The sequence below is a fragment of the Galleria mellonella genome, unplaced genomic scaffold (genome assembly GCF_026898425.1).
Source record: "Galleria mellonella isolate WM207_F2 unplaced genomic scaffold, CSIRO_AGI_GalMel_v1 utg159, whole genome shotgun sequence".
NCBI lineage: Eukaryota > Metazoa > Arthropoda > Insecta > Lepidoptera > Pyralidae > Galleria > Galleria mellonella.
The window spans coordinates 4,044,128-4,063,204 of NW_026442004.1; the positions used below are offsets into that span (position 1 = coordinate 4,044,128).

Below are 19,077 nucleotides of genomic sequence, written 5' to 3' on the forward strand. Positions count from 1 at the left end.
CACAGAATATACTATATAGACTTCAGCATCACAGAATATACTATATACACTTGGGCATCACAGAATATACTATATAGACTTGGGCATCACAGAATGTATTACATAGACTCAGGCATCACATAATACACAATATAGACTTGGGTATCACAGAATGTACTATATACACTTGGGCATCACAGAATATACTATATACACTTGGGCATCACAGAATATACTATATACACTTGGGCATCAAAGAATGTATTATATAGACTCGGGCATCACATAATACACAAAATTAGACTTGGGCATCACAGAAGGTACTATATACACTTGGGCATTAAAAAATGTATTATATAGACTCGGGCATCACATAATACACAATATAGACTTGGACATCACAGAAGGTACTATATAGACTTGGGCATCACAGAATATACTATACACATTTGGGCATCACAGAATATACAGACTGTCTAATATATCTATACACAGTAACTCCAGGAATTAGTGACATATTACATATACATGATCATCATCATAGTCATCATCAAGTCAACCGATCCTTTGTCTATGGCTAAACAGTATTTTCCATAAGTACTATCCTGAGATGTAATAACTCTATTTCTTGCAACATATATGATATTGTTGACTCATGACCATATAAACCTTAAAAATTATTATATCAAAGGAATTGTTAGGAACAAACAAACAGTTTTAGATTATTGTCGCAGACTTGCCACAAACACAATGGCAAATCATGAAGAAATATAACTTCATTGTTATAACTGTAACTAACAATAAATATCCAACTTAAGTAGTCCAAGACATGGTGATAAGATCCTACCCTATAATGTTTGTATAATATATAAGCCTCACACTTGTGCTGTCATACATATGAGTTGTGGCTAGTACGGTCAATACATCCAGATTAATACAAACAAACATACTCAAGATTACTATTCATATTGTACAGGGATCAAACCTACTTTTATTGATATGTCACCATAGTCATCAAGATTGACACCCAACACTGTTGTATATACAACAGTAATGGCAATTGTAAACAAACATACCACCCACACTGTAGTAAGTTTTACTACAGCTTATGGATGTAAATAGGATTTTTCACTTAAATGTTAGACTGTTGTTTTGTTTTTTTTTTATAATTTAAAAATAGTATTAAATTTTTAAATTATAAAAAAATCATTTGGTCATGAAGTAGAAATATAATATCACCACTTGTTGCCATCCTCAGAAAGTTGTTAGAAGGGAACACAACAAAACATACATACAAGAGGAGAAAAACTTAAAACAAAACTCTATGCCAAACCACCTGGCCAATGTGGTAATGGTAGGCTTAACATTCTTCTTTAATAAAGAGAAACCTCTGCCCAGTAATGGGACATTTACAGGTTGTCATGGTCATTCAACATAACAATACTTTAAAGTTATTAGTTACACTGATGTATCAATATCATATTTTAGTGAGGGATTTGTACCAGAAAATATTATTCTCCATTTTTTTTTTTAATAATGATCAAATACTATGGTGACATACAAACATAATGTTCAAGAACACACAGTAACTACAAACAGACACCTCAAAATGTCCAATCCCGAACATTGAAGCAACAGCCAGGAATCAAACCCGATCAAAATTGTATGTAAGGCGTAGTAGTATATCTTACATTTTGGCTAATGAACTATATCAAAATAATGATCTCACAATTAAAAATTGTGACATCAAACACTAATTCAATGATTATTTAAAGTTATTTAAAAAATTATTTGATAAATTGCTATGACATATCATTTTCAATTCACAAACTATTATCCACTGAACATAAGCCTCCTCCTGTATCTCTCCTCGATTATCCTCTATGTGTTGGATAATCATTCATCTTTAATCACATTATTACCTAAAAATCATATTGTATTGAAATGTCATTTGTGACAAAGATATTAAAATAACATACTAATTACAGGAATAGTCAGCTTCCTTATAACTAATACTATAGTTAATTTGTCAAACTATAAACAAATAACTGCATGTCATATCATTTCAGAATATAGGTAATGTTTAACATTTTACATTGTATAACTTTGGAAGTACTTTATTTAGACCTCAACAAATTTTACATTTTCTATTCTTGAATAAAAAAAGAGTGCTGATGAATGTAAATTTAAGCCTAATGTTAAAGAATAGTACCAAATATTCATGTTTTCATTACAGATACCTGCCTCTTTCTCATGACAAACATAAACTGTAATTTAACTCAACAAAAAAATACATTATAATAAAAATTTTAATGGAAATCCCTCATAATAAAACTTACTCGCTATTACTCACCAAACCGGAGCCAGGAACTGGGAATAGTTGCTTTTTTAAAGCGGGAACAAAAACTAACCTCAACACTTTCACTTCACATCGAAATTTACACTAAAACGACACTTAACGGGAACTTTAAGCCACAAATAATAATCGGCACAATTTATATAACAGAATAACTTATTTCTTTCATAACTTTTTAACCAATAATAGATAAATAACACTACAAAACAATTGACATAACAAGTTATTGAGACTCATAAAAAACGCAGCTTTGAAACGGAATATGCCGTTTTATAGCACAAAGCTATAAAAAAATTTCGCGCGAGTAACTCGATTTCGATGCATTTTTATAAAATTTAACACTTAACTAACTAAAACAACAATAATTTATTTGGCATCGAAAGAGTTATTTTGACATTTACAAAGTACGTAAACCCTATTCCGAGCTACGAAGAAACAATATCCCAAACAACAAGGTTTATCGCTATTTCATTTTATCTTTCCTTTGTATGAAAAGGACAAAAGTTTTGAAGTAGAATCGAGTACAATTGATGCGAAGCGTAAAAATCAAACAAGTTTTGAATTTGTACTGAGAGCATTACGAATGTTGGTGGTTTTAGATTAGAGTTTAAAGAAGTATTCTTATTTAAAAATTTGTCTGAAATAAATTAATAATTTTCTCATATTTCTAAATAAATATGAAAGAAACATGTAATACGGGACACAAAAAAATAAATGAAAATTGTCAAGTCTTCTGGAAAAATTACTAATTAATTACACAGCTAATTTCTCACAGTTTTTTCATAAGAAGAAGAAAGAAAATTAACTGCGTTTTTTTTATTTTACTATTCTTTCTGTGCTTCAGTTCTTAATCTTCTAAGAAATCGTTTTCTAACTATGCTAACTTTGTACTTTTGGTTTTTAATAGTGTTTCATTTTACGATAATAATTGGTACAAATATAAAATAATACAAAAAACATAAAAGGACAGCAAAAAATACTTTATGATAAATATGATATGAAGGGTTCATACACATTTAAAATAAAGAACCTAAGAACCCTAAGAACAAGAAATCTTTGGTAGTCTCTTCTTTTTCTATGACTTACCGTTTTTCACAACGCAACGGAAAATAAAAAATCTTTTTGAAAATGTTAATGGCATAATTATTTAGTTTTTTCTACAGTAAATTATTTAAGATATTTTTTATAACCAGTGTTTGGCGATCTGTTTAAAATTTGAAGTTGTCTTTGTTCATTATAATGATTATATTTACCTCTAGAATGTTTCATTTATGCATTGTAAAGCGTGTAACGGAACGCAATTTAGCAAATCTTGTAACAATGTATATGTGGTTAACTACTTAATAAAAAAATAGGAACTCGAAATTCAATTATAAAAAAATCTAATGTCTGTAAATGAAAAAGGCTTGAAGTGAAGTCGGAAATTATTATAGTTTTTTAACATATTCTGTGTGAGAAAGTAACTAAAACGCCATCTGTTAAATTATTATAGTATTATTTTAAATAATTTTGTTACAGCGCAATCTATTGGCTTAAACTGATACTAATAATTTCATTCTAGGAAAAAGAGAAAATTACTCGGTATAGAAATAAGTTTAATATAGATGGTATTCTAGAATTTTTTTTAATTTTGTAACAATTTTTATAAATACATTTTAAAGACAATATAAATGAAAATGACTTTATTTGTCTGTATGTTTATTTGTTACTTCTCGGTGCTTTGACGGCTTAATCAATCTTAAAATTTTCAGTAACTCATAATATTTTTAATAATAAGTATATGGGTAAGGACAAAGGCATCATAATGGGTCAACTGACCTATTTCATCCTCACCTATAATTCCCCGTGTTGCGCAGGCGGGATCACTATATAATTTTCACTTATTAAAAAAAGCAGAACGTTTTAATTTCGCAGATCATTATATTATATATAATACACAATGGAATTGTTACAATTTAATACACTAAGTATGTGAAGATAGGCAAGATTTTGTCGATACGTATCAAGGTAAGTACCTACTACTATATGATAATTCCAATTATTTTCATAAAAATACTAGCTTAAAATCATTTAATCTAATCCCAACATTCGGTTTGAATGATGGGATACGAATATGTGCAAGTCACACACCGATAGCTAGACGAATGCGTTCTTGTGGGCCCACAGTTTTCCTGACTGTTTCAACTTGCCTTTCAACTGGTGATAAATTCCAATTCTTATCATTAAATATAAATTTTATTTCTTTTTCATTTTTTTTAGGAGCCACCGTTAACAAACGATCCGTTACGACCTAAGATCAAGGAATTACATAGAAGGAATGATAAAATAAAAACTGTGAATCATATAGTTGTCTATTTTCTTCTTATGCAAATATAATTAGCGAAAAGAGGACAAAAGATTGACCATTAGTTGCTATTTTTTTCATTTTATAGCAGGGTAGTGTATGTACAAAATGTTTGATATGTCAATTATTTATCAATGATAAATATTAAATTACTAGAATATATATTTGACACAGATTATGTAGAAAGTATGCAAGCAGGTTATGTCTGAATTTGGACGGGTTTTTTTTTTCTATTGGATGAAAATGGAATGGTAATCCCGCCTGCGCTAACGGGATACGCTGGCGGAGCACCAGTGAAGGGTGATAGATGAGAATGAAAACAGGCCAGTTAGCCCATCATGATGAATTCATTTGAAATTGATCATGATAGTTTCTAGGGAGAACCGCGAGGAGGTCGACCTAGTTGGGTATATTGCTAGCAATGGGATTCTCAGTCTCCATTACTAACAATCCCTTTCCCCCCTGTAATTTGGACGGGTTATACGGCCGTATACTATTTTCTGTACACTAGCCTGCTATGAATTAACAATTTTATCAATACTATGTAATTCCTTAATCTTAGGTTACGACAATAGAAGTGTCCGTTTTTTGTTGTTGTTGTTGTTTTAAAATTCGTGCAAAATTGGACAGGCAAAGAGCATGGCCCATATTAATATACGAGTATATCTTCATAGAAGATGAAAGTGCCAAACGTCAAAATTCATTATTAATACATTTCTGCTCAAGTGAAATAATCTATTTTTACTTGCTCTTTATCTAATATTTATTTCTTTGTTAGAGATATTTACACAATATACATAAGTCTTCGTATAAATAAATAATAATAAACAGTCTTATAGACATCTCATTATAATTTTATTATATAAATAAAGTAGTTAAATTATAAAATTGTTAGGTAGGCATGTAGATTTTTATAAAGTGTATTGCCAACGTCCATACCACTTTGAAAACACCGGTTCTCGTCCGATCACCGAAGTTAAGCAACGTCGGGCGCGGTCAGTACTTGGATGGGTGACCGCCTGGGAACACCGCGTGACGTTGGCTTTTTTTGGAGGTCAGGTTTTTTTCCTTATAAAGTAGTAACATCAAAAAGGGAATAATTTTCAATTTAATTATATTTTTGAATATATTCATTAAGCTATATTTTAACTTATTATGCATGGGGGGAAACGGATTGTTAGTAATGAAGACTGAGAATCTCATTGCTAGCAATATACCCAACCAGGTCGACCTCCTCGCGGTTTTCCCTGGAAACTACCATGGTTAATTCCTGATGAATTCATCATGATGGGCTAACTGGCCTGTTTTCATTTTCATCTATCACCCTTCACTGGTACTCCGCCAGCGTATCCCGTTAGCGCAGGCGGGGTTACCATACCATTTTCATTCATCAAAAAAGAAAAATACTTATTAGGCATCGACTTTGACGATTACTTTACAGTTAGTAAATATAATTAATAATATTATGTCACTAAGTCATAACACAACAGTAAATTATTTATTTATGTAAAAAACAATAACTGTACGTTAGTTTTTATAAATCTCAAAATCCTGAGCCCCCTGCATCCATTGACTCACTGCAATGTATTTGAGGTCGTCACTCCATCTAGTGGGGGGTCGTCCTACACTGCGTTTGCCCATACAAGGTCGCCACTCAAGAACCATTCTTCCCCACCGATTGTCGGTTCTTCAAGCTATGTGACCAGCCCATTGCCACTTCAGTTTGCTTATCCTTCGGGCTATGTCGGTTACTTTGGTTCTTTTGCGGATATCCTCGTTTCAGATTCTATCACCAAAAGAAACTTCGAGCATAAGATGAATTCATTATGATGCACTAATTGACCTGTTTCATTCTCAACTATCACCTTTCACTGGTGTCTCGCTAGCGTATACTATCATCACAGGTGGGGTTGCCATTAAATTTTCACCATAAAAAAATCATACCCTGGCGCCACACCAGCGTACACCGATATTTACCATCTACCATCCCATTTTCATCAATTACAAAATAAATAAAAAAAACCCTTATACACTTGAGTCTGAACTTAACTTACTAAAGTGTACTAACGGAACTAACTTAGTGCTATGGTTTGTCTTGTGAATGATAAATTACCACATATACCTACCACGAGACGTAGGCACTGTAAATATTCAATTATACTAAACTAGTTAATTCGAGCTACTAACTTTAACAAAGTTTGTTTATTGATTAAAAGCTATTTGAGCTTCTAGGTCAGGGATGGCGAACTTTTATTGCACGTGCTGTTAGAATATAAAATAATTTTAAATAGTAATTTAAGCTGTTAACTGTCCACTGCTGAACATAGGCCCACCAGGGGGCCTGTAGGGGTTTTTTATACAGAAAAAAAAACCCCTTACTAACCCTTTTTATATAGAAAAGAATTCTATGCTGGGACCACACAGAGAAATTTTAATACAAGTGAATAATTTTAATTCTACTAATCAGACTCGGATGTTATTCCTCTATACTTTATACTATAATTAATAGTTGAACACTGTTGGACAACTGCTTCAACCATGCTGTGTACACCTGTCTGGGTCTTAATCTAGTTCATACTAATGTTTTTATATAAATATTTTTAATGTTATAGATTGTAACTTGTTACTTTATATCTAGTAAAATAAAAAATAAAATATGCTAGCTATTATACTAACCTTGTGTGGTTAGAGGAGAATATTATATAGGTAGAAATATTAGATCTATTCATATTGTTAATAAAAAAAAAAAAAAAACAAGGGAAGGAAGAAACAAATGAAGGAAGTGCAATACTCAAACCAAATGCGAAATGGTCCATTACTTTAATTGTGTCAGTCGGCGGTCTCATTTCTTTGAATTAGCTTGCTTTATCACTGTACAAAGACAGTCACAATTGTTCATAATTTAAGATTGTGTGGAAAAAAATCGAATTCGATTTTGGCATAACCGGTTCTTTTGATCGAAAAGCAAATTACTGACTCGATTTTGACAAAATTTCTATGGGATCGATCTATAAGTATTTACTTTTAGATAAAAAAAAATATTTTTTCAAATTGGTTTATAATTGACGGAGTTATTAGGTAACAAAAATAAAAATAATCGACTTGTAAACTTTTTTCTTTTTGAATCGGCTGAAAATGGAAATATACATATTGCGGGCTTCAAAATATAGAGTAAAATAGTTTGTAAACAACTCTGTAGTAGTGTACATGGAGATTCTTTTAACTTTAGACTGTATAGATAGAGTGTCTCCATACAAATGCTTCGACATTCACTCACATTCACACTCTATCTATATAAAAGCGGATCAACTTTTTAATATAATTTTGCGTAAGAAATAGTTATGAGTGATTCCTTCACAACTTTTATATTTATTTTGTCTTATAAATTCTACGCCTTTTTAATGTGTAAAAACTCATTTTATTTATTATATAATTTAATAAGAATACATTATGTGCATAAATATATAAAATATTGATAAAGAAGCGAGCCAGCTAATTAGCCACCAAAAAGTCGACCTGTTTTTGAGACTCGATTCTCTATCTATATATTTTTTTTTAATTTAATTAGCATGCATTAAAAAAATTAAAAAAATCTGGATTTTTTAGTACCCCTTAAACCTCTTGGTTTAAAACTTAAACCTAAACTTAAACCTAATCTAAGCTTTTATTTTTAGCAATGAGCCAAATTTAAAGCCAATTTTGCTATGTACTACGTGTAATTTTAAGGTAAATCCTTACTATTATTATAAATATGAATGTGAGTTTATTTTTACTTGTTCTTACCTCTTACCAACTACATTTAGTGTTATATACATGTACTGATCACTTTGGGATAATTTGTTTGTAAATTAAAAATGGCAAATCAAAATTGTTATTTTCTTTTATTAATATAGGTATGGCAATGCAAAAAAGATGATGCCTACTCGATCAGAAACAAGAAAAATAAATAAAGTAATTGACAAGCAAAGAAACAATGACGCGAGAGCCTTGTAAACTGTCACTCCCGTGTATTTCATTCATGTAACATACGTGTACATAGATTACAAAGTATAGTTATGTACTATATGGGATAGAGGATGACATATGGTACTTTTGGTGCTGCTCAGTGAATATATTCCGGTAAAAGAGAGACCTTGTACAAAAGTCGATTGCTTGGGTACCTCTGTCCCATTCGTGTTAAAACCGTAAAGCAGTTGTGTTTGCATGGCTGTGTTTCGGTTTGAAGGGTGGGATATGGCGTGAATTTACAGGGTACAGATGAATAACACCTGAGTCCTCAGGAATGGTAACGCATAGGGGGTATCATGGGCGAAACAGTATACTCTGTTATGTCCATTGTACTGCTTATGACTATAGGCGATGGTTACCACTTTCAATCATGTGGATCATCAGCTTGTTTGCTATTCTAAGTAGTATAAAAAATAAGTAAAAAAAAGTCCAGTTATAGGACATACATAGATTACAAAGCGTAGATATGTACTATATGGGATAGAGAAGGACATATGGTATTTTTGGTGCTGCTCAGTGAATATATCCCGGTAAAAGCAAATATGTATTATATAAACTAGTAATTGTATATACATTTATGTGTAGAATAATTTTTGCTTGTACATACGCTCCTATGGTTTGAAACCCATATTAATCACGATAGCACTTTTCCATTAAAATTGTATCCGTAAAATTTTAATCCCACCCAATGTCGAGTTTCGCACGACACAACCCCAATCGGAATGGCAAATTTCAAAGCTAACTAACTTCACAGATATCAGAAAATAGTCAATTTTATTAGAAGAGACATTTTATTTATTGTTAGTTAAATTTTATGGATTCGCTGTACTTAACCTTGTGTTTTAAGCTTTCAACAAGTTGCATAAATATTTTTCTATTTAATTAACTTAGTCGTTATTAATTTTACATACATATATTTTTTTCTGACTAAAAATTACGTAGAAAAACAATTTTTTTAATTTCGCATTCTAAATTTAAAAATCTACTATCAATCAATAAGTACATCGACAAACGATGTACTGATTCTATTGTGGTTTGTCATTGTAAATGTAGTTCTTGGTAAAATGAAAATGTTAAAATAAAAACTCCACACAAAAATAAAACTTGGTATAATACAATCTTTACAATTTTTTTTTACATCACAGGGGCAAACGAGCATGCGGCGCACCTAATGGTAAGCGACTACCACCGCCCACGATCACCCACAATACCAAAAAGGCATTGCAGGTGTACTGCTGGCCTTTTAAAAAGAAATATACTCTTTTCTTGAAGGTTATGGCGTCGTATCGGTTCGAAAATACTGCTGCTGGAAATTGATTCCAAAGAGTGGTTGTGCATGAAAGATAGTGCCTTGCACTTACATAAAAAGCAAGGCGGAAGACCGCTACTCGTCCAGATGTTTGAAATAAAAATTTAGTTCATGGCGGGTTATAATATATGTTTCTTATAATTCCGGTATAATTCTTGTATTGTACAGAAACATTACCTAAATCATGTATAACGTATTACCTTTAGAGATGGATATGACTACCCATTGCGCCATCGCCCATACCAGTTAAATATCTAAATTCATTACGAGCGTGTTCTTCTTTTGGTTAATATATATTGGATAACTGATATCTAATATATCTGTTATTGGGCCTATATATGTATAGATATTTTAACTACAATATATAGATATTGCTAGATATTACCTACACTGAACCTTTTCATGTTTGTATGATATTATCGGCAAGCGTTGAACAGGTGAAATATAGCAGGGCGTATGTGACACTTTCAAGTACTCCAGCACTTCGTGACTCCCATTTGTACTGTAAGAAAGCCAGAGATGAAAGATGGTATCCGCCCGACTTGTATTTATTGTACCCTTTTGATAAATGACGGTAATTTTAGCAATTTCGAAATAAATACATTCTATATTTGTTATTTGTAGACGAAATTATAAGAGGACGCAGAAAATACAAAAGCATTTTCAACAAGCTTGTATTTTATTTGTGTATATAATACTTTAAATTTTTCACTTATTATATATATATTTATTTTTTATTGATCACACTACAAAAAAAAAATGTCTGGTACAAAAGGCGGACTTAATACTATATACAGCATTTTCTCCCAGTCATCCTTTGGCAAAACAGAAGTTTAATTATGTGGTAAAAAAAATTAAAATTGTTGTAAATAAACAATTACACGTATTATTATTATAATTTATTATGATTTTTCAAACATTTTCTTTTATTCAAACCTTGTCTTGACAATTATGTGAAATTACTGGGTACAGAGGAATAACACCTGAGTCCTCAGGAATGGCAATGCATGGGAGGTATCATAGGCGAAACAGTATACTCTGTTATGTCCATGGTACTGCACATGTCTATAGGCGACGGTTACCACTTTCCATCAGGTGGACCGTCAGCTTGTTTGCCATTTTAAGTTGGATAAAAAAAAATACAAACACAAAAAAAATGGATTAGCCAAACAGGTGGACCGTTAAGTGATGCGAGTACGTACATTGGACAATTGTTTTTTTTTTTTATTTATGTAGAAATAATCACTTCTAGCAACTTTACTTCTAATTCACTAACGGCAATACCTCCTGAATTTGATTGGAGCGGATATTTCTCATTCCCGAGTCTTCGATAATGTTTAGATATTGTTAATTAAGTCAGCTTGTTCACTGCTTTTGTTTATTATAATTTCTCGTTATAGATAGATTACAGTAGTAAATTTATTTATTACAGATACAATCAAAAGCGTTATATTGTTATTTACATACGATATTTTAAAACTATTATTATATTTTCTAAAATCAATAAGATATTTATACTTTGTTTCATTGGCTACCCCTTTTTTTTCTGTGGGTGTCGTAAGAAGCGACTTAGAAAATTGAATAGTCGAGCGATAGGCAGTAGTATTCCTCTTAAAACATAATCAAACCCTAACTGTAGTTTTTTTTTAATGAATGATAATGGAATGGTAACCCCGCCTGCGCTTACGGTATACGCTACCAGTGCGGGATGGTAGGTGAGGATGAAAAGGCAGGTCAGTTAGCCTATTGTAATGAATACACTTAGAATTCAGCACTATGCTTTCTAGGGGGGACCACGGGGAGGTTGACCTGTGAGGGTATATTGTTAGCAATGGGACTGATAATCCGCATTACTAACAATCCCTTTCTCCCGGCCTAATTGTAGTTGCCATCCCGCCTGCCAAGCGTGGCAACAACTGGCAAGACCTTCTTTATAGGGAAGGCATATGTTCAGCAGTGGGCAGTGAACAGCTGATATGATGGTAACAGTAAGTGTAGATTTTGTCTAAAGTATGGTCGTATACGCAGTTAATCCCACTTTAAATTTGCCTCTAAATTCCAAACAAGGGCTAACTCATTACGTCTTGAAATAAAGCAATAAGCTCGCTCAAGTAGCGTAGCTACTTCTACTAAAATAAACAGTCGAGCGTCACCTCGTTTGCATGAAATGTTTTCTGAAGGTAATCTCTATAATTTACAACAATTCGTACCTTTTCGTGTATATAGATACGAATTGTAATGAATAATTTATTAATTGTACTTGAATTTAATTGAAAGTACAGCGAGTAAATTTGTCGTGTGTTCCCCGTATAGAATAGGCCACCTTTCTTTCCTGTGAGTGTCGTAAGAGGTGACTAAGGAAGGACGAGGGATGGCCAGCAGCGTCCCTCTTAAAATATCTCTAAAAGTCTAACTGCGGTTGCCAACCCGCCTGCCATGCGTGGCAACTATTGGTTAAACTCCCCGTATGGGGAAGGCTTATGTTCAGTAATGGACAGTCAACGGTTGCAATGATATATAAAAACATCATAAAAAATTAAACCAAATTTTAAAAATAATATTTGGGTGTTTTTACTGATGGCTCAACAGATTGAAATGAAATCAATTTGCATTTGCAATTCATATTGTTTATTTTTTTTCCATACAAAAACACGTCTCTGTTGACAGGTTAATTTGAAAAATTTAAGAATTTGTTTGTTTCTATATAAATTCGCCCTTCATAATCTTTATAATCTGACCCAGTGCTCGGAACAATAAAGGGAAGGTAAAGTAAACAACCATATCGTGTCACCTTCAACAAAAACAGATTTTTTAAAGCTTCACTAAGTACATATTAAAATTAAATAAATTGAATGTTGGTCTTATTCAATCTATGTTAGCTGAACTTAAACCAGAAATTTTTGAACATCTCTGTAAATTATTGATGCCCATTAATTCTTCTCTTTCCGCGTCTAGGGAAAGTAGATAAAGTTTTGTTTGAGAAATCAGTTCAGGGTACAATAGGACTGATATACCTGAAAAAGCTAAAAGCCCTTAAAATAGTAAAAAAAAAGTACATATTTGATATAGAAATTGTTTTTTTTAATGTACTTTAAAAAGAGGTACGTTCTTAATTCGGTTTTTTTTTATGTTTGATACCTCATAACTCCATCAGTTGTAAACCGATTAAGAAGTTTTTTTTTATCTAAATATACTTAGAGATTGGTCCTTTAGAAATTTTACCAAAATCAGATGAGAAGTTAATTTTTAAATTATAACAATTGATTTTGTTACATTTAAAATCGGTTTTTTGTAAACCACTATCTTAATTTTTAAACAAAAATGAAACTGGAGAACGACTGGACTATTTTCACAATTTTCTTTTCCAAATATTCGAAAAATGTAATTTGTTAATACATTCCGTGTAGTATGTAGACACATTGTAGACACCTAGTTTAATAATTAAAGTAGCTATATTGGTCATAGAAAATACGTTACAGGAATTATGTTCTAGTCTATGGGATGTTATTTGCAACCTACAGTAAGAATTCTCATTAGAAACCTGGTAAATAAAGAATTAAAGATTACAATATACAAACTATGCATAGAAACCTCAATTAGTTATTAGTAGTAGTATTTAAATTTGACTATTCCTTTTTTAAATATTTTAATAAATAAAATCTAAATAGATTTATCACTAAGAACGAAGAAATAATCAAAGTGAAAATAACTTGCCATTTTCCATTTCAGTTCCAACAAAGGGTTCTATGTCACACGAGGGTACCACTAACAGATTTGTACCCAAGATTAGGGCGCCCCGAGGTGTTGTTATCGGCTGTTTGCGAAGATTCCAAGCAAAGTAGAACCGCAAGTAACTAATGTTGGTGAAACGGTGACGGTCCCGATGACTTTATAGAGGTATTCCTAAACTTATTTATTCATAAAGAAACTCTTATGTTTATATATTGACCAAACTCGATTCAAATAAAATAACAACTTTTGATTTTAATTTTTATGTTTATTGCCTTATTTCATAGTGATTAGTTAAGCTGTCATACATAACTACATATTTATAATTTTATTTGTTATACTAATGGAAACAAAATGAAACAAAATAATTCTAATCAAATAACCAATAAGTGATATAACACAATATTTTTTATAATAATTATTATAAAATAAATAGGTATCTATTTACGTAATAAGACTTATAATAGGTACCTTACATGTTTCTATCGAGCGTAGTGCTTTAATTGTGTGTTTGACAAGTAATTTAATTTTGTTATGACAAGTACTTCACAGTACTTCACCAGAGGGAGACTTTGTACAAAAGTCGATTGCTTGGGTACCTCTGTCCCATTCGTGTTTCAACCGTGAAGCAGTTGTGTTTGCATGGCTGTGTTTCGGTTTGAAGGGTGGAATATAGCGTGAATTTACTGGGTACAGAGGAATAACACCTGAGTCCTCGGGAATGGCAACGCATGGGGGGTATCATGGGCGCAACAGTATACTCTATTATGTCCATGGTACTGCTTATGTCTATAGGCGATGGTTACCACTTTCCATCAGGTGGGCCGTCAGCTTGTTTGCCATTCTAAGTTGCACAAAAAAAAAGTAATTTATCTACTATCTATTATAAGCTATCATTTTGTTTTTTTTATTTTTTGTATTATTTTTTAATTGACATTATTGTTTATTTCTTTAATTTTTAGTTTATAAAATACTGTAATTTATTTCAAACACAATTGTATGATTGTTATTGAATAAATAAATGAAATGAAGTGTATGGTTTAGAATTACGCGTATATTAATTTAAACAACTGCCTTTGTACATTGTAATCTTTAATTCTTTATTCACCAGGTATCTAATGAGAATTCTAATTGTATATTGCAAGTAACAACATAGATTAGAACATAGTTCCTTTCACGTATTGTCTATAGTCAATATGGCTAGTTTAATTATAAACCTCGTTTATATATGACACAGAATGCATTATTGTATTGATAAATTTAATTTATGTATTATTGTATTTACAAATTTAATCATACTTGTTAATTTATAAGATGCTAGTTATTTTAGGTCGACCGGTAACCAAAGAATAATGTGACCCAAGTCCTTCCCCGTGAATGCTTTACGTATGTCAATTTCCACTATGATTGATTAAGCTATTAAGACTCCAAGAGTTGATAATAATTATATCATCATATTAGCCTTTAACTCTCCACTTCTGAATATAAGCCTCCCCTTGGGGGGGTTGCCATGCTTGGCAGACAGATTGGCAACCGCAGTTAGGTTTAAGGGATGTTTTAAGAGGGACATTGCTGCCCGTCCTTCGCTCTCTCTTAGTCGCCTTTACGACAGTCATGAGAAAATAAGGGATGGACTATTCTATGCCGGGACCACACGGTAAATTATTATTATATTAATATAAAACTCTATTTCCTATTCTGTATATATTCCTATTCTGTTATTATAAGGAGTTGCAGAAATCATATATTTTTTACGAAAATAAATTTATGCATGAAAACTTTTTCGCCAGGAACTAGGGTTGGCGAGTTGCAACAGTTACGTCACTGTGGCGATGTAGTCGCAGCTCGAGTAAATGTGTTACGCGAGACGGTTCTTAGGGTTGTCGCACACGTACGTTATCATAACTCATTTTGCCAGATGGTGACTGTACAAAAGTCGTTTGCTTGAGTATTTACGTCACTAAGCTGTCGGTGCTTGCATGGCTGTGTTTCGGTTTGAAGGGTGGGATGTGATAACAGTGAAATTTCTCAGGAATACGAGTATAATGTATGAGTATCGTTACCGTGGGTATTACAAGGTATTCTGCGACGTCTATACTGCTAAGTGAAATAAATAATAAAATAGTCAGATAATAAAATAATTAAAATAATAAAGTATGTCACAAATTAAAACTTAAAAAATAACGTAACGTAAGAAATCAACAAACAGTGAAATAAAAAGAAGTTATAGTGCCTCAACTATACAGAATTTGGCGAAAGAAATGAAAATTATCGAAAATTTGCAGTTTTAATTTTAAAATTTTATATTAATACAAAGTTATAGAATAGAAAAGAGGCATGCTTCTATTGATTTTTTTCTGTCTACCATTGTTTCTGTGTACCCTAATGGGAGACAGGCGTGACAGATATGTATAAATGTGTGTATGTAATAAAATGGCTTGTTATTTATTTTAATTTTCACAGAAGTCAATTTACAAAGAAACTATAGCTATAGGCTGGAAACTCTAGTTCGAAAGATTTTAAAACTGGCAAATTATAAATTTGAGAAAAAAAATAACGTTGAAAGAATTTTTTTGGTGATTACAAAAAATAAAGGTTACTTTCATTGAATTATAAAAAAAGTTATTTATTTATTAATTAAATTATTCTTAGATCATTTTATTATATAAAATTATTATAAATTTATAAAGTCTATTATGTACTCGGTAATATGTTGCTACAGACTGTTGCTACAGGATAAATCTCTAGGGAATTTACCCGGGATATAATTCTATTATACGTCTCAAGAAAAATGCTATTAAAATTCTAATATTACAAAGTGGTTGTATACGTTTTCTATTTTGAAATATTATACTGAATTATCTTTACTAATATTATAAATATTATACTATATCAGCCGTAAACTGTCCACTGGGTGAACAATTATCGTTCCCCTCTCACTGTACTGGTTACGCTTCAAACTCTTTTCTCCTACATTCTTCACGACTCTGGAACGCGCTTCCTGATGCCATTAAGAGACTATCGACTAAACCGTCTTTCAAGAAAAGCGTTCACGCTCACTTTTTATCTTTATCCGAGCAGTAAGTGCTTTATATTATTCCCAAATTCGTGTATAATATAGTATATATCATATATGTGTAAGTATATTTGTTATTCATATATATTTATTCGTTTATATATGTAATTTTAGTATGTATATATGGTATATCAATAATTAGTAGTACCGCATTCGAGTATTCTGACACTTCCCTATGGTTGATTGAGAGAGAATGCTTTTAGCATTGAATCCGCCATGTACACATTTTTGTACTAATGAATAAATAAATAAAAAAATAAAAAATAAGCCTCCTCTAAAACTAATTACATATATATTGTTTAATAATTACTAGTTCAATTGTTTAATCTTAATAAATATAAACAAAATAATTGTCTACTTTTCAACCGACTTCAAAAAGAAAGTTTTTTTTATACAACTTAGAATGGCAAACAAGCTGACGATCCACCTGATGGAAAGTGGTAACCGTCGCCTATAGACATGAGCAGTTCCATGGAGATAACACAGTATACTGTTTCGTCCATTATACCCCCCATGCGCTGTCATTCCTGAGGACTCAGGTGTTATTCTCCTCCTCTGTACTCTGTAAATTCACGCCATATCCCACCCTTCACACCGATTCAACACAGCCATGCAAACACAACTGCTTCACGGTAGAAACACGAATGGGACAGAGGTACCCAAGCAATCGACTTTTGTACAAAGTCTCCCTCTAGTAAAAGATGTTCTCAATTAGGTTGTATTTTTCTTTTTTTTATGTTTATCACCTCATAACTCCGTCAGTTCTAAACCGATTTGAAAAATTATTTTTTTATTTGTAAAGATATACTTACAGATTTGATAATAGAAATTTTATCAAAATCGGCTTAAGTAGTTTAATTTTTAAATAAAAATAATTAGTTTTGTCACAATTGATATCGGTTTTTTTCTTGTAAGACACTATCAGTCAGAGTTAGTGGATACAGGTGGGCCAGGAATGTTGTTTATTTTTATTAGTACTTATGTACTAGTAGTTATGTAAGTCTGTGAGGGAGACATGTTCAGCAGTGAATGGATAATGACTGAAATGATGATGACGATGACACAGAAAAAAAAATACAACCGAATTGAGAACTTCCGTTATGAAATCGTTTGAAAATATATTACGATGTATACATACTGGGTTGCCATCTATTTTATCTTTATTTGTGACCGACATAAAGGGTTTATTGGATTTTCATCAATCACACTTTACACTATTTTTGTTTATCGAGTTACATGCAATGTATTTTCAATCAACTTCAAAATTAAGAAGGTTTTGAATTCATTAGTACTTTTTGTATTTTTGTTACGTCATAACTCTGTCCGTTGTAAACCGATTTGGATTTTTTTTTTATCTGAAAGAGTATACTTACAGATTGGTTTACGTAAAAATTTTAGTAAAACCTGTTGAGTAATTTACTTTTTAAATGCAAATAACTGGTATTGCCACAATTGAAGTTTGTTTTTTTTTTAATATATCGTCACAGTCGTAGAATACTGACGGATATATATATTTAATATTTGTTAGATATACCTAATTATATAGTTCGACATATAAGGTACAAGGTACACTCAGTCATAAATTTATGAAACTGGTCGGACGCTTTCACAATGTATGACAAAAAGATTTTTGTATGTATGTTAGATGATATCTTTATCACTTTTAAACCGATTTTGATTTTGATTTTCACAATTAAATAGAGAGTTTATCTTGTATCTCTTTTTATTTGAAGTCGCCTTATAGGATCGCTTCGTTGTTCGTCCGTCCGTCCGTCTGCAAGACTCTTTTTTAGGAACGCGTGGAGGTATCGATACCAGAGGGAGACTTTGTACAAAAGTCGTTTGCTTGGGTACCTTTGTCCTATTTGTATTTCAACCGTAAAGCAGTTGTGTTTGCATGGCTGTGTTTCGGTTTGAAGGGTAGGATATAGCTCAAGAATGGCAACGCATGGGGGTTATCATGGGCGAAACAGTATATTTTGTTATGTCCATGGTACTGCTCATGTCTATAGGTGATGGTTGCCACTTTCCATCAGGTGGGCCGTCAGCTTGTTTGTCATGGCTAAGTTGTATAAAAAAATAATTCGAGTTGAAATTAATATCATATACTCAGGTCTGCAACCTCTTGAAGCAGCGAAAAAATCAAGCTTCTAAATCGATGCAATCAAAAGATACGGCTCTTTATGTTGCATTTATATCGCATGTTTGACATTTGCAAAGGAAATCAAAACCTATAAGGACGTTTCCGTTGATCTAGGATCATGAAATTTAGCAAG

The 19,077-nt window shown here is 31.8% G+C and overlaps 1 non-coding gene across 1 annotated transcript; it reads left to right on the plus strand.

Annotated features, from left to right (window-relative positions):
- Window positions 1–5,604: 5,604 nt before the first annotated feature.
- On the plus strand, window positions 5,605–5,723 carry LOC113519106 (5S ribosomal RNA). The gene has a single exon (XR_003402303.1). It is a non-coding gene; the product is annotated as a 5S ribosomal RNA (ribosomal RNA).
- The last annotated feature ends 13,354 nt before the right edge of the window (window positions 5,724–19,077 follow it).